The 14,379-nt window shown below is 50.3% G+C and overlaps 1 protein-coding gene across 17 annotated transcripts in view; it reads left to right on the forward strand.

Annotated features, from left to right (window-relative positions):
• MTSS1 (MTSS I-BAR domain containing 1) overlaps positions 1-14,379 on the forward strand; it is a 134,072-nt gene that overhangs the window by 8,868 nt on the left and 110,825 nt on the right. The window lies entirely within an intron of this gene.

Here is a 14,379-nt window from a genome sequence, read left to right on the forward strand (position 1 = left end):
ACTGTGAAATAACACTAAATAGGTTGAAATAGAAAAATAACAGAAAAAGCGTCTTTAGAATACTTGGCTGTTATTAGTTGATACGTAATAGTCCTGTCAATACAATTTTTTGCAATAATGGAAATTGTCAGATGTGGTAGCCTCTAGCAACATGTGACTGTTGAGCACTTGAAGTACGACCAATGAACTGATTTTTAAGTTTTATTCACTTTCAATTTGTTTAAATTTAAATATCCATATGTGGCTAGTGGTCATCATATTGGACAGTGCGGACCTATAACACCATCTAAGTAAAAATATTGTGCTTGCTTTGTATTTCCTTCTGGCCACATTATCGCCCCTCAACCCCTCCTGTAGAAATTCTAGAAGTACTGCTGGCTGTGGAGTCAAAGAGATCTGGTTTTAAATCCCGTGGGCAAGTTATTGAGTCTCTCTGAGCCTCATTTTCCCGTTCTGCCAAATGGGTCGGTACCCACCTTCTAGGGTTGTTGCAGGGATTCTGAAATGGGATAATGCTTGTGGAAGGGTTCATATGGTGCCTGGCGTGCAGGCGCCCAAATATTTGTCGCCCGTATCATTCTGTCTTGTAGAATGAGGAATGAAGAATTCTGACTTCTCAAAATCAGTGTAGTAATTATCTCCACCACTTCTTAGAGCAAACACTACCCCACCCCTCACCCAGCTGTATTTAGAGCTCCCAATGAAGTTGCAGGAAATGGGGAAGTTGCGGTTTTTTTTTCTTGCTAAGTAAATTACTCCCCAGTTCATTATAACCTCATCTGGCTCAGCCAGGCCCCCTATTTGCATCTCTATATTTGCAATCCCAGTGTCAGGATATAAAGGGAGGGCGGGGAGGCTGAGGTCCCCAGAGCATTTAATGTTTAAAAAAATTTTTTTTAAAGAGATGTTTACACCAGGGTAAGGAGAGAGAGGGAGGGAGGAGTTGCTTGTAAAGACCAGCTTTTCCTGTCTCCATTATTTGCATCTTCGTTTTCTGGAGTGACCACCAGAACAGTGGCCTTGTGTGCCGCTAGCCTGCCCTGTGGCAGCAGCTTCCCGCTGACACTCTGTCCTTCCCCAGAATTGGCCACATTTGGGTTCTTCCCGACTGCCGGCCCGCCTGCTGTGGCCCCTGCCTTAGCCTGGCATTCAGGGAGCCCTGGGGCTCAGCCCAGCTGAGTGGCCTGCTCCGTGCCCAGTGCTCCCCAGCCCGGGGTCCCTGGCTTCCTTGACCACGTCCTGTTTGCCCCAATAGAGCTTGGAGGACCCTCTCTGCCCTGTTGCCTAATGAAATCTTTCCCGTCTTTCAAGGCCTCACCAGAAAGTTGCATAATTTCTGGTCCCTCCTCTTCCCACCAAGTCAGATAAGATACCCGCAGGGACTTCTCGCATTCTGTGATGATTCCACCGTGTTTTTATGGCATTCCACCTTTAGTGGTTGCCTTTTGACGTCTGGCTCTGCCACTTCTATGACTCTGGGCAAGTTACTCAGCCTCCCTGAGCCTTGGTTTTCCTATCTGTGAAATGTGGGGATAATAACTTCCCTCTTAAAGTTGTTGGGAAATAAACGAGAAAGTCTGTGTAAAGGGCTTAGCACGGAGTAATTGCTAAATAAACTGCTCTGTGTGTCTGAGCTACCCTGGTAATTTCTAGTGGGGTACCCTGCTGAACGCCGCACTCAGGTGTTTCAGCAAATACAAGAAACCTGCGTCTCCCCTTTATAATGCGGTGGAGACAGGAGTGAAATGTTTCTTAAGCAAATAAATCATTTGAGGGAACACATTACATGTATTCAACAAATTGATGACGTGCCTGCTGTGTGCCAGGCACCCCTGGGTGGTGGAGGTACAACTCTGGCAAGACACGCTGTCCTTACCCTAAAGTTGTTTAGTCTAGGAGAGGAACACACAAGGAATTAGCAACCAGCGTGATCAGCACCATGACAGATGTCAGCGTGGAGTCCTGGGGAGGGGCTCTGATTCTCATTTGAATCGGGGGACAGAGTCGGGGGAGACTTTTGGTACAGGTGACACCCAAGCTGAGTTTCATCTCCCATATTCCAAAAGCATTTGATTGGCACAATCAGGCATATACCGGTGCTTTACAAATAAGAACCCAGTGAGGTAGTTACTGCTTGGATACCATTTCACAGATGAGGAAACTGAGTGCAGAAAGGTTAAGCCATTTGCCCACTTTATCAAACTAGTAAGAGGCGCAGCTGGGATTTGAACCTAGGTGGTCCAACTCCAGCCTGTGCTCTTATCCACCAGGCTGCACTGTCTCTTACAGCATAGTATTTTAGGATTTCATTGTCAGATTCTGGAGTGGGTGTATGTCATTGATCTTTTGATGACTAGGAGTCAGGATGAACCAGATAAAGCATACAGATCTAGGCTCTTCTCTGAGCTGCTTCAAGAACCTGCAGGGGCCTCACTCTGCTTGAAGAGTTTGATCCAGCCGATGACATGACATTGTTGGGCAATTGACTCACCTGGCCACTGTCTCTAAGTTGTCAGTGAAGGGAAGTATGTGGGGAGTAGGCGGAGTGTGAGACCTAAGGGCTTGGCTGTCCAAGGAGACAACCACATGACACATGTTTGTTTTGCAGGAGAAACCCCCTCCCATCAGGGTCACCCCAGTAACCGGCTGTGCACACACATGGCCGAGTGCTAAACAGGAAGGGGGTGTTTGCAGTAGGAGGCTGGCCTGCCCTGAGATTAGTTCCCAGGGAGACAGGCCTCACTCAGTTGCACGTGAGAGGCCTGGCTTGCTTGAGCCTGGCTCCTGCAGCTGAGCAGCGGCCATTAAGGAAGTCTTTGAGTTTGGTTTGATGGTCGCTCTTTGTTTTGAAGTGATTGTTTACTGAACCTTTAAAGCCAGCTCTCCAGCAGGATGTGATCTGCGCCTGAATAATTGGATGAGGCACCCCAATAGGAAGCAAGTAGCGGGGAGCAGAGCCAGGAGTAGCTAGCTGATGGCCCAGCCTTTGGCATCTGAGCACTCGGAGGCGGGGCCGGGCTGGGAGGGACTGAGGCCATCTTGCAACCAGAAGTAGACCTGGGCAGGGGTCCCCTGGAACCTGTCCTCTTTGATGTCGGCCTGGCCTTAATTAGGGACACTCTGATTAAGTCACCCAGGAGGAGGCTTTTTCCTAAAAATAAATTAGCAAATGTTTTGAGAGCATTTCATGAGGGAGTACTTCTCAAAGATTACGCAAGATCTGTAAAGTTAATGGAAGACAAACGGAGAAACTTCAGTTCAGTGAAAAATCAAAGTCACCCGTAGCCACTGGGTCGCAAAGTGGGTTATGCGCACACATTTTAGAGGAAGGCTGGTGCGGCCTCTGCTGTGCCCGAAATTTCTTTTTTCACTTAGCTTCTCGCTATACGGCCTTTCTATACGTGTCATCATAAGCCGCGGCAGTTCTAGTGGCTGCGTGGCCTTGCGTTGTTTGGTAGGTCTGTAGTTCATTTCATTTAGTCGAGATGTGTTTGAGGACCCACTGTGTGTCAGGTTTTCTGTTAAGTGCTAGGGATACAGCAATAAATAAAATGGACAGAAAGCCCTGCCCTCCTGGAACTTACATTCTAGTGGATTGGGGACTGACACACTGAGTAAATCAGTCACTTCTCATAGATCAGGAAGATTATGTGCAATGGGGCAAAATAAAGCAGGGGTAGTGTCGTTGTTGTTAAATAGGGTGGTCAGGGAAGGCCTCTCAGAGGAGGTGCCCTGTGAGCATAGCTTATGAAGTATGTAGGTATCAGAGGAAGAATGCGCCAGGCTGGGGAAGAGCATGTGCAAAGGCCCTGAGGTGGGAGGCGGTTCCATGCTGGTTTGTGTTGAGGCTGTGTCCAGGTTTTAATGAATTGTAAGCAGCACTGCAATGAGTGTATCCTTGTCGCTACACACTGTTTGGATTTTGCTCTCCTAGATGAGCACCTCTATTTATTTTTCATTGTAAACTCTCCTAAGTCAGGCGGTGACATCAGCTTGTCAGATCTACCCTGGAGAGCAGTGGCCTGACAGCACTGGGCACAGTTGGTGTGCTCTGCCACATTTCACCAAACAGGACTTCCTCCACACTCCCAGAGCCCACCCCGGGCCGCTGGGAATGACACCAGAAACGGCGATGACTGTGTCGCCTCTATACTCAGTGGCCTCAGTTAATTGCTGTCGTCAGGTATGGACGTTTCAAGGCGTTCGGAACCCACTGCCAAATGCCTTTCAGAAAGAGAGTATCAGTTCACATTCCCATGTGTGAGTGCTCGTCACCAGGGATAACATCGCAAGGAGCATTAGGATGGAAATTGCTGGGCTGCAGCTGCCAAGACCTCAGAAGGACATGCATCTTCTCTAGTGCGAGGATTCTCAGTCCTTGCTGTTTGTGATGTTAGTGAGCAGAGCCTGAATGTCCCCTGGGGGGCTGTGTAAAATGCAGGTCCCTGGGCCCATCCCCGCAGATTTTGACCGTGTAGATCTGGGGTGGGGCTCAGCTATCTGTAGGTCTAGCAGACATTCCCTGGTATCTGGTAGGTCGTGCTGGGGTTATACCATGAGAAGGTAGTAGTGGGGGTGGCTCTTGGGCCACCCCGAGCTGCCAAGAGCCTCCTCTGCAGCTCATGAAGTGAGTAGGAGGGATCTCTCACTCCCCCCACCAACCCCCACATCACACCTGCCTGGAATGTGTTTCAGGTGAAAAAGTGACTCCTGTCTAAGTGACTTGAGTCACCTTCTCTACTTCCTTTTCTTTGCTAATTGTGTTTCTTTTGCGGGAATGCTTCCTCCCTTCCTTCTTTTTTCCTGTTTGCCAGGAAAATTCTCTTATCCTTTGAGACCTGGGGGAGGCATCACTCCCCATCCCTAAAGCTTGCACCAACCACACCTTCCATTCCTCTAAATTTGGGTCTTGGTGCCCTCTGAAGGCTTGGGGGATCGGTGGCTTCCATGTTAGTGTTCCCTTATCTCTGTATGGCCTTCACCCCACCAGTCGCCTGAGCATAGTAGGTGCTCATTAAATGTCCTAGTCAAGGTGGCTGGCATTGTTTGTTGACTCATTAAAACAGTCATCGCCAGCATTTGTTGAGTGCTAGTCACCCTTCTAAGCACTTGGTTATTTCACTTACTCTCGTTACCATCCTTTGAGGTGGGGACTGCCATGGGCATCATTTACAGATACATGAAGACAGGGTAGCACGGCTGACTAGGTAACTTTGGTCACCCAGGGGGTAGATCTGAGGTTGGGCAGTCAGACTCTAGAGCCAGGCGTTTAAGCCCTAGACCCCACGGGTCCTTGAAGACTCTGGGACATGACTGCCCATTAGGCCCTTCTCTCCAGGAAAGAAGGACATCAGTGGGAAGACACCCAGAGCAGGGCAGCGACTGAGAAGTGACACACTCAGCCATGGCCCTTTCTGGTGATGCTCAACTGGGCGTCATTCCCACAGCCGGGTGGGGTTTGGGGGTGTGGAGGAGGCTCTGTTTGGTGGGAGGTGGCAGAGCACACAGATGTGCGCACAGGGTGGTATGGCCATTGCTCCCCAGGGTGGATTTGACAAGTCGGGAGAGCTTACAATTTCAAAGTGAGTAGAGGAGGAACACAGGTGCTCGCCGGGGAGAACAAAACCCCAAGCACAGGCAGGGTTCCTACCAGGTACTCAGGGGGCTGGAGAGATCACCCCCAGGAAGAACTGCCTGGCTGGCGTGGCTCAGTGGTTGAGCATTGACCTATGAACCAGGAAGTTGGTTTGATTCCGTCAGGGCACATGCCTGGGCTGCAGGCTCAGTCCCCAGTGGGGGGCATGCAGGAGGCAGCCAGTCAATGATTGTCTCTCATCATTGATGTTTCTCTTTCCCTCTCCCTGGCTCTTCCTCTCTGAAATCAATAATATATATGTTTTAAAAGAACTGATTCCTACAAGGCAGAAGCAGTTGTGGAGTTGGGTGGGGGCCAGCCAGAGAGGGCGCTTCCAGGGAGAAGTGGGTGAGTGAGTGCAGGCGTGCGAACACGGAGTGATAATAACAGCACTTGACATTTTTATGGGGAATGCACGTCACCAAGTATTTTGCTTAGGTTCCTTATCTCTTGCAGACACGTATAAACAGGAATAAACAACTGCAGCAGCAGCTTTGGACTCTGTGTAGTGGGACAAAGGTTAGAGGGGGTAGATAGGTACTTTTTATCATGAGGAGGCCGGACTGGACACTGACGTCCCTTACGGCACTTGGGTTTGGGTAAGAGCAGCCAGCCCGGTGCTAGGTGCTTAGATGTCGAGTCCCCAGGTTTCTAGCTGCGGAGGAGCAGTAAGTTTTAGGGGAATCCATGGGACAGTTTTGTATTCAGAAGAGCTGAGCAAACTTGGGGAGCACTTCATTGTAAATTAGGTGTGAGGGCAAACCCTTCCCTGACCTTTGGGAAGTTAAAGTTATTGAAGCTCTCCGTGCCTTAGCTCTCCAGGGAAAAGGGGATGCGCTGAGTGCGGGTCCTGCTGCCTGCCCTCCCAGGGTTGCAGTGAACGCCCGTTGGCCCCCTCGGGTCTATGTAAAGTGAGACGGTGTGCTTAACGATGACCATGAAATACATTTGAACTACTTTGAACATGCGGTTGACATATTTGTTCTTCTTTCTTATTTTCTTTTCTTATTGCAAGTGAAGACCTACCCATGGGGATTCTGGGCCTGGAACCTCCTAACACAGGAGGAAGGATGTCCTTGACTTAATTAGGGTGTTAGAGTTACAAATGGGGCAGTTTGAAGGGTGGATGGGTGGGGGGAGCACCTTTTGTGGTCAGTCTTCTCTTTCATAGGCATAGTATTGCTGGTGAGCTTGGGCAAGTGGGCGAGGGGGGGCGTGCAAGGAAGCAACCATTGATTATCTCCAGGGCTGTCATCCACTTGATGGACAGGGATAATTAGTGGATTAGGCAAGCTCCAATCAGGGATGGTTTCTCTGATGGATGGGCTTACACAGTGCCTTTCATCTGAGGATCTCGGGAGTCCTTCCTCCCGCAGGATGGGGTGGGGACGGGTGGCTTTGGGGACAAAGCTGTGACAGGCATGCCCGGGCCGCCCGGCACCCTGCACACCCACTCTGGAGCCGGTGCTCCTGCCTTGCACTTCAAGCGGCGAGGGGTCCAGAGGCGCTGCTGTTGAGGTCAGAAGCTTCCTCTTGAAGCTGAGCTCTTCATCTCCCCAAAGTCTGAGCTCACCAAGGGGTGTGCCCAGAAGAAGGAGGGGAGGGATGCCGTGGGCTGCGCTCACCCCATGAGGTTCCCGCAGATCCACAGAGGGACCTGGGGGCCGCAGCAGCCCACGGAGATGCTCAGACACTGCCCTTCTCCTGGTAGCAGCAGGTTGGTTCCAGGTCCGCAGAAAACCTGAAGATGTGATAAAATTACCCATAATCATAGCACTGAGGACAGCAACTGTGAACATTTCTAGTGCGTTCCTATAAGACCTTTTTCTGCAAAGGACTTTTCTTTGTTTTTGTCTTCTTTTTCACTTGGTTGAGGGTCCCGACCATTTCTAGGGTGACATTATAGCTCCCTCAGGGCATTGCCACTGTAACTGGGGGCTGTGTGTTTAGGGAGTCCCTCCCCCCCCCCATACACACACACATTCTACTCTGTCTAGGCTCCTACAGGACCCCAGTAGGAAGCAGGACCCCGCCTGCCTGCTGACTGGTTTTCTGTGGCCCTGAGGCTGCACCCGGAGGCTGGGGCTGTTCATCTGGCTGCTTGCATTTCCCAGAATCAGGGTAGCACTTGGCCCACAAAGTTGGTCAGATCTGGGATCAAATTTCAGATTAGACCTCGCTGGTCCTCAGTTTCCTTGGCTGTGAAATAATAGTAGTCCTTGCCTCGTGGGGTAGTCAGCCTGTAATGAGTATCTATCCAGCTGTGCTTCTCAGAGTGTGGTCTGGGGACCACGGCATCACTCCAATTAAACGCACAACATCCCGGCCCCACCTCAACCCCAGGAATGAGAGCCTGCGTTTTTGCAAGATCCCCAGGTGTGAGAAATGTTGATACAAGTACCCGACACCTAGCAGCTGTTTAGAAAATGATGATGGTGGTGACAGGGATGCTTGTCAAGGTGGAAAGAGGAGCTTGAGAGGTTACCTGTCAGTGGCATACCCATGACTTGGATTCTCATCAGTCGTAACTACTGGGGAGCCAGCCTTTGTCCGGAACCTGTGGACGGGACAGAGGTCTTTGAGCTGGAGCCCGATTCCCTATAGCCTGTGCCAGTGTATAGCCTGTGCCCGCTGGTCCCTATTTTATTCTCAGCTAAGCCCAGTCCTTCTTCTTCCTGCGAGTTTCCTCCATCTCTCTGAAACCGCCCCCTCTCCACCACGCTCCTGGTGGTGTCTGGTTCCCTCAGCTGTCCTCTGAAGCCGCGCTGTCACCGCGGGCTGGGCTGGGAGAGGCACCCCTTGCGTTATTTATGGCCCATGCGAACCAGCCCTGCCAGTGCCTTACACAGTTTATTCTTCTGCTCCGCGCGTGGGAGGCCATCCTGGGCTTCTGTTTGATACAAAACAAAGCAAAACAGAACCCAAGCCAGAATGGCCACCGGCTGAGTCCTGCGCCCTGCAGAAGGCCAGGGGCCTGCCCAGCCTCCAGGAAGGACAGGAGAAAGACGCAGGGCTGTGCCCCAGCTCAACCTTGAGGGTGGGGAGGGGGAAGCCAACTCACATACTTATTTAGGTGGCCACCAAACTCGTGGGGAGTTGAAAGTTAGGTAGGCCTTTCTCCTCAGCAATAAGACAATGACTTCATTCTCCTCCCCACTGCCCAGGGCACCAGGTTGCTCTCAGGTGTGGGACCCCTCAGCCAGGTCCTCTGGTCACCTGGCTGGCTTGGGGAGTTTTGTCACTTGCCATCTGAATGTAGGCCCCGCCTCGTCTTCCTCTGCCGTCCAGCTGGTGGATAGCTCTGGGCCTTGCCCTTGAAGGCTGCTCACGGTCCCCTTGTCCACCCCGCCCACCTCCTGCTTCTCCCAGCACAGCTGCTCCACTGCAGTGCCCTTGGGGCAGAGCCCGCTTGGGTCCTTTCTGCCTCCCTGCCTTCCCGCTCCCTGGATCCTTCCTGGACTGTATTGGACCCTCTTGCTCAGGTCCTCTCTGCCTCCCTGCTGTCCATCTTACTGGAAATGCTTTTCCTTCCTCATTTCTCAGTCCTCGAGTCCACAGTTGAGTGGGGAGACTCGGGCTCAGAGGTGGACAACTGTGTGACGTGGGAGAAGCAGGTGCGTTTGAGCGCGCCTGGGAAGAGGGGACATCTGAGCCGGGTGGTGACAGCTGAGTCGCAGCTTCCAGGACTGTTGGATCCCCGTGGAGGTTTGGAGACAGGACCGCCATCGGGGGTGGTGTACGTGGTGAGGGCAGCATGTGCCCCTCGTGGCTGCAGGGTTGTGAGTTAGGGCCTGTCTTTAGGGAAGCCCATCTCTCGCTGCTCATAGGACATGGGACAGTCCTGCAGGTCATTGAGCGAGTCCTCCGTGCTTGTGAACAAACCCGCGTTCTCGTCCCGTTTCTGTAAGGGGCCTTTTCCTTTCTCGCACGACCCGGTGTGATCTGAGTTCTGTGTTCAGCAAACCTGCCTGCCCCCCTCTGCAGAGAGATGCAGGGGTCCCAGCGGAGTCTTGCTTCCCTTTGCCTGGGGACTTGGCAGAGGCCGGGGGCTCAGTGGGAGTCTCATTTTTTTTTTTTTATTCGGGTCTGTCTGGAAAGTTAGGAAACCTTTATTTTACATGTTAAATATATACAGTGTATTTTAAAAAATATTTTTAACAAATATCTTTATTGTTGAAAGTATTACATATGTCCCCCTCTTTCCCCACTGAGCCCTCCAGCCTACCCCGTCCCCCACCCCAGACTTCACCACCCTATTGTCTGTGTCCATGGGTTATGCATCTACGCATACGAGGTCTTTGGTTGATCATCTCCTTCCCTCCGAGATTCCACACTCTGTTCCACGCTTCCATGTCTCTGGATCCACTCCGTTCATGAGTTTATTAATTAGATTCTGCATATGAGGGAGATCATGTGATACTTGTCTTCCTCTGACTGACTTACTTCACTTCGCATGATACTCTCCAGGTCCCTCCATGCGTCTGAAAGGTGTGGAAACCTGGATGTGTTCTCTGGTGAACCCCGCAGTGGGGTCTGTGTCGAGACTTCCACAGCTCCCGGACAGCCTTCCTGGGAGTTCCTCAAACCCGGGCAGCTACATGGCCCCGGGACAGGACTCGCTGGGACTCCTGGTGGGTGGGGCGCGGATGGAACGATGAGGGGCTGTACTCGAATGGCCTTCTGCAAGGGTCCTCAGGGCGTACGGTGTCTTTACCTGCAAGTTCTTTTGAAATTTGAGGGTGCTTTCCTTGCCTAAGTCTGGCAGTCCAGAACAGCCGCTGGCTTTGCCCCTGTGACCTCTTCTCCACGTCCCTTCTCCCTCCTTTCTCCCTTCCTCCACACTTTTGGGTTTTTGTAGTGAAACTACTTTCAGGTGGGTAGAAACTTGGAAAGAAACTTTAAAAAAAAAATATGGAGCAACTCAAATCACCTTGCCTTTAAGTTTTAATAACATTTACACACTTAACATTTTTTTCTTACACAGGGAGGTTTTTGTCTTGTGTTCTTAGAAATTCATTTTTTTTTTTTAGAACCCATTAAATTATAGGCTGCCTGAAAGAGGTGGGCCTGACACTTTGAAAGACTTCAAATATCATTAAGACGGGAGAGAGCTGCTCTTGGCAGGCTTCTGGGGCTGAGTGGGTGTGCGTGGGCGAGAGCGGCGTGCTGCACCCCTTGACGAGAGAGGGGACCCTCCTTTGGTTGCTAATTAGGTAAAGACTGAAATGGGGCTCCAAGTGGGGGCAGGTAAGTAGTGTTTGAAGTGGGTTGAGCAGTCATTTTCAGGAGCGTTCATCTCGCATTGGCGTACTCTACCCACCATTTACTTAGGAGCGGCAGAGACTTCGTCTGACACTGTGCACCCAGCCGCCCCGGCCTAGCTCTGCTGTGACTGCGGTTAACTCACAGTGAGACACACAGCGTACCCGTGTACAGCCGGCTCTGTACTGAGGACGGAGAATGAGGGACTTCCGCCTGGATGGACGGTCTGACTTAGAGAGTTTACGACTTCTCTCCCGACAACCTGAGAAATGCTTGGATCAATCCTCACAGCTGTGTATTGAACACTTACTGAGCATGTTAATGTCTGACCCCGTTCATTCCTCACACCAACCCAGGGAAGTAGTCACCGTCCCCCTGCAGAGCTCCAGCGACTTGCCCAGTGTCACACTGCAAACGAGAGTGAAGATTCGGTCCAGGAGGCTGAACGCCTGCATTGGGTTCTTGACTCCTTCCCTGCATTCTTTCAGTGTTCAGTGATGTCAGTGTTCAGTGATGGTGATGGAATTGTTTTTCATTATTATTTATCATTAGGAGGAACGGGCCCTGAGAGGGTGAAGTGACTTCATCCAGTCATTTACTGGCAGGATCCTGGCTAGAACTCAGGGCTCGATGCTTCCTGCTCAGGCTTCTTGCCACTGGTTCATGTCAGTGACCTTCTTCAGGGCTCGCTGGATGGGAGTGGTTGGCGCTGGGGAGAGGAAGAGGTAGCTCTCATGTCCTTCTTGGTGTAGATGAGAGGTGATGGTGACTTTGGCTAGAAGTTGGTGGTCAGTGGTCTGAACATGGGCTTTTCAAAAAGCTGCTTATACTGCCTTGTGGGTCAGAAAGAGAAGGAATGGCTAGATACGGTGGTAATTGTTGGTTGAACTCTTGCACTCTTAAGGATGCTCACTGATGCCCATCTGGACAGAGAGCTCTACTGGCCAGCCAGCGGACTCTGATCTTGGCCCTCCACTCTTTCCTTACTTGGATGTGGGTGTAGAAGGGGTGTTCATATCTGGACTGGATCAGAAAATAGTAAATATGTTAAGTGGGTCATTGGATTTTCCCACAAGGTCTGATGGACCTAGAATGGTGGTAGCCTGAGCCTTTGCAACATAAGTTAAAATAAAGTTATGCTCTTGGGTTGAAGAACCAGGGCAGGAAGATGGGATGGAGGCCGTGTGGCTGCGCAGTATGGTGACAAGACCTGTGCATGGGTGTTGGAGTCAGTAGCTCGGGTGGAGCTGCCTCAGGGCCTCTGCCAGGAACCAGTCAGACAGGATCCCTGGCCTGGTGCAGCCTAGCAGCCCACGGGAGCAAATGGCAGCCTGGAGGAGCGACCCAGAGGCCTGCAGTTGGGCCAGCAGGTCTCAGAGGCACAGATGCAGAGCTGATGGGTGCGCTCTCAGCTGTGTGCAGGAGACTTCAGGGTTTGGACGGGCTGTAGGGTCATGGTGCTGCTGTGGCCAGAACCTCTAATTTGATCTTAAGGTTTTTTTTATGTAAACGACTTTTGTTGTTTTCATAAAAATGATACATGAGCTTATTAACAACAACAACAAAAACTACGGACAGCGAGGAAAGTACAAACAAGAAAGCAATCCATTGCTCCAGATCTTAACTCCCAGAAACAGTCCCTTTTACTGTTTGGTAGATAATTTTCCAGATGTCTGCCTGCACCTTGTCAGACAGACTGGATTGCTAGAGAAAGGTGTACACGGCACTTTCATAACAAGGTGTTCATACGCTGCATGCTATTTTCAAAATAAAAAACATACTTAACTTCACTTTAACAGAAAAATTGAAACTGAAGTGATACCAAAGAAATCGCTAAGTTCCAGAGAACTGTTTCTGCGCCGAGAGAAATGAGTTTCTCAGCTATTCCTCTGGCGCGGTGCCTCTTCACCAGGGGTGGTTTTGCCCCGAAGAGGACACCTGGCATTGCCTGGACACATTCTGGTGTCATAGCCAGCGGTGTCTGTGAATGCGACTGGCATCTAGCAAGTGCAGGTCAAGGATGCTGCTAAACACCCTGTAATGCACAAGGCAGCCCCTTAAAGAATTATCTGGCCCAAAATGTCATCAGTGGCCAGGTTGAGAAACTGCTCTCTAAGGGTAAGAAAAAAAGACTATTAAAGCCATTAGGAAGGTGAAATGGTTAAGTTTTAGCTAAATTGCAGCTTCAGACTATTTATTGGGCCTCTGTATTGAAAGATGAGATGATTTACTTCATTGCATAGTTTCTCCCTCCTGCCCTTGACAACGAAAGCAAGAGGTGGCCTGTGTTGTTTTTAACATAGTATTTATGTTCTGTCCTGCACCCAAAACCCCCCAGGTGTTTAGTCTTAGTTCTATATTTAAATGATTCAATGACAAGCGACATTTCTGTCACCATGGTTTCCGCTTCTCTGGGTTTGTTTTGCATCGCCTATTGGTCGGTTGGCTACTGATCTTAATATAAATGTAATGTGCAGGTGCAGGGAGGTGTCCGGCCCCGCTCTGGTTTCGCCTTGGCAGAATTGTACCGGCAGGTTTGAGTTGATGTCTGAGTACCTTGCTTAGAAAAAGAGTAGGGAGCCCTGGCCGGTGTGGCTCAGTTGGTTGGGCATCCTTCCTTGCACCAAAAGATTGCCAGTTGGATTCCAGGTCAGGACACATGCTGGGGTTGCAGGCTCGATTCCCAATAGGGGACGTGCAGGAGGCAGCTGATGGATGTTTCACTTTCACATCAGTGCTTCTCTTTCTTTCCCTTTCCCTTCCTCTCTCTCTAAAGATCAATATAAATAAATAAATAGTAGGGAGACATGATGGATTTTCCCAGGATGCTGTGGGGATGTGAAGCAGGGTCCCAGGTAGAGATGGAATTGAACTTGGGGGGCGGCTGAAGGAAGGAAAGCTATGGGTGGATGTGCTGGTTATCTTCAGTTCTTTGAAAAGACTTCCATGTGCAAGCTTGTGTGCAAGACACTTTAGGGTTTGGATGGATTGTAAATTCATGGTGCTGTTGTTGCCAGAACCTCTAATTTTATCTTAAAATGTGTATGTAATGACTTTTATTGTTTTTGTAAAAATGATACATGACCTTATTAAAAAAAACAAAAAACAAGATCCAAACTATAGCCAGAGAGGAAAGTATGACCAAGAAAGAAACCCATTGGTCTAAATCTTAGCTCCCAGAAATAGTCCATTTTAATATTGGGTAGACAAATATTAAACTTAACTGTGAAGTTGCCCGGAAGGATAGACTTAGGGCTGCATGGATATATAAGACAGGGTGGGAGATATAGGCTGCCATGGGGGGGTGATGTGATGGTTAAGTGTGCTGGGGGCCGCCTGTTGTATTTAGATGCTAGGTTCAAGCCATCAGTGGAGCAGCTCTATTTATGTAACTTCCCAACCTTGAGATTCTGATGATGCTTCCCAGTGGGCCCCTATCCTGGGAGGAGCCCCAGTCCCTCTGCTTCCCTCCTCCCTACCGT

Source organism: Myotis daubentonii, chromosome 17, assembly GCF_963259705.1.
Source record: "Myotis daubentonii chromosome 17, mMyoDau2.1, whole genome shotgun sequence".
Lineage (NCBI taxonomy): Eukaryota > Metazoa > Chordata > Mammalia > Chiroptera > Vespertilionidae > Myotis > Myotis daubentonii.